Source organism: Coenobita brevimanus, chromosome 91, assembly GCF_032717465.1.
Source record: "Coenobita brevimanus isolate Jiangsu-jjx chromosome 91, ASM3271746v2, whole genome shotgun sequence".
Taxonomy (NCBI): domain Eukaryota; kingdom Metazoa; phylum Arthropoda; class Malacostraca; order Decapoda; family Coenobitidae; genus Coenobita; species Coenobita brevimanus.
Genome location: NC_137044.1, coordinates 35,731,767 through 35,734,764, shown reverse-complemented (window position 1 = coordinate 35,734,764; position 2,998 = coordinate 35,731,767).

The following is a 2,998-nucleotide window of genomic DNA, read 5'->3' as shown; positions in this document are numbered from 1 at the left end:
AGAGAGAGAGAGAGAGAGAGAGAGAGACCAGCATGCACGTCGGGCAGGGAGTCAGCGAGCGCGCTAGGATGGAGTGAAAATGGCGTCCAATCTTGAGCTGTCGCTACTCTCAGTATGTAGGTATCCTAATCACTCTCACTTTCATCCCAACACTTGTTTTCTATACTGTAGTTTTCTTTTTGATGCTTTATGTTTCTCTATATTCTTACTACACTAAGGAATGGCCCTCGTTTGCAGGTACTAATTTTGGTCATAACACTTATATTCAATATAGTTTTTTTTTTTTTTTATTATACATAACTTGTGTATATTGCACTTCTGTCTTCAATCTTACTTTTCTAAATGAATGTCAGTCCTTACTTTCATAAAAAACACATATTGTATACACTGAAATTCTCTTTATATTTCTATATCATGCCTTCTTTTCTATTTTTATTTAAAAATTTACACTGTATATATTTCTCCACATCCTCACAAAATACTAGGCTGGGACAATGTGAATGGTGGTGAGACGGTGGTGAAGTGTGGGTGCCGTGAGGACGCCACAAAGGAGGCTGGGTTCCAAAATGTGGAGTTTTTGTCTGATATGGCTTCTGGCCTTCCAACCCTTGTTCTCAGAGTCTGGAATCTCAGATGACTCTTCCAAGGTATCAGATATATAGGGGAAGTCCTTGGGCTCTGGATAGTTATCAAGATCACCCTCGCATGGCCGCAAGGAGCTATGGGAGGAGGCACGGGACGCCAGCCTGGGCATTTTACTCTGTATGATAACTTCCGTTATCAGGTGTCGTCTCTTCACTCAGCAGCTACCATATTGTCACTTCCAGTTTCCTCTCAATTATACTTTTACTCAATCCCTTCCTTGCATGAGTGGGAGACTGGGTAGGAGTGGAGATGTTAGAGGCATGGCAACCGGCTGCGACGGCAAGCGGTTCGGAAACTTAGGACAATGAAGACTTCCGTTTCCTAAGGCAGACTAGCATCACCGTTCATCTGCCTCCTATATGCCTGCATCACGCAATGATCACAACAGATATTTGGAATGACTTCAAAAAGTAGCGAGAAATGCAAAATGGCCATGTCTGTCCCCTGAAGCACTCCTAACACTTATTTTTGTACAACGTCCTCAGAGCGTTATGGTTAAGGGAATGATTCGAAAGAGACACAGCCCTGCTGTCAGACAGGGCAGACGACGAGAAGAAGCATGGCAACATCAAAGGTAGTTAGAGGTGGAGAGGCACTCACTCAACATTCCAGCCTCTTTCAAGTCACTCTCCTAAGTTCAAGTTAATAAGTGGCATAGTGTAAGAAGTACTCCAAGACGGAGTAACGTTAGTTAAGAAATTGTAGTTATGTTAACTTGTATATTGCAGCCTAGTAACGTAACTTTTTCCAGTTGCTGCATGTATACTAAAATAGCAGAAATGTCTGATCTTGTCTGAGTAAGCTTGTGATTCTAGTTAGGTCAAGAGTAATGGGTAGGGAGGAGCCTTCCTGCTTTTCTATCCTTGTTAGCTGAAATTTTGTTTAAAGTTATAACGCTGCTTATACCATACAGCCACGAAAGCACAAACACGTCTTTCGTAATGTATAACATATGAAAGAATCTAGTTCTGAGACTTGCTGTCCAAAGATCTTGTAAGCAAGGTTATTCGTTCAAGCTTCCCTTGACTCTCTCTTGATTGGCACTGACTCTGCTTTGTAACCACAGAGACAGAGATCTCCATGCACAGTTCGTGAAAGACTGTATGGCTAGTCAGGTTCGATGTGACTGCCGTAATGGAGGAGGACAGCAATAAGAGGGTTCAGAAGTGCAGTGACGGATAAGCAACAATAAAAGAGATATAAAAATAACATTAACGATGAGAAATAAGCAGCATATCAGTTAATAGCCTTAAAGCCTTTACTTCCTCCCTGTTTTTTGGCGCTGTGTGCCGTTAGCCCTGTACATTGAGCTGTATCTCACATAAGAACTAAGAAGACTCCTTACAGTGTCACCTTCTGAGTTCTGTTCATCTCCCCCTCAAAAAAAAAAAAAAAAAAATAATAATAATAATAGAGATGGTTCGATACATTTAACCTCTTCGAAGTTGGAAGAAGTCGCAATGTTATTTTTCCAAGACAGACAACGAGAAAAACTAACCCCAGAGATACTATGAGAAGATGAAGGAAACCTGTATTATTGATATTGTGTAATAGTCCAAGTGAAAAGTGAGAAGTTGAAACAGGGAGCAGTTCAGTTCGTCAGACGTTAACAGCAATAAGGTTTTTCCTCCAATCGGAAATTAAGACAAATCAGAAGAAAGGTGTACCAAAGCCTCGTCTCATGACTATTACCGCGACTTTTGTAATGGATGCTTTTCAGAGGTAGGAGGAAAAGTGAAGGGTAGAGTCATCAGAGCATGAGTGGATACGGCAATATGTGCAGGACAGAATATTAATGATGAGTGTATGGATTAGGGTTGGTGAAAGGAAAGTACTCTGCAGAACAAATTCATATCCGTAGCAGCATACTTGTGGCCGTCTACAACAGGAGCTATTATAAGACCAGTGAGGAATCATGAGGTGATGGCTCAGAACGGGGATAATGGAGAAGGAAGGAAGGAATTTAAAGTTTTGTGTCACACCGTGCTGAAGACCTGTAATACTTCTGGAATGACTAAGGTGATGATGGATTTGTTGACCGAGTTGCTTGTAAGTGATTCAGATGATGCCTTTGATTTTGCCCTGTTATGAATGGTGACCGATTCTATCCTGTGATTAATATTGAGGAAATTATTTCTGGAACTGAATATATATAAACAGCTGTGCATTTGTGATGATAATTTAGGCTGGGGATGAAAGATAAGACTTTTAGGTAAAGTTGATCTATTTGATGATTCATATGTTGATAGGTAGACATATAGACTACCATAGACAGGTAGATAGGCACAAAGAGAGACTTAATGGAAAGGAGTAATATATGAAAAAATATTGGCAAGTGAGCAATGTAATGTGT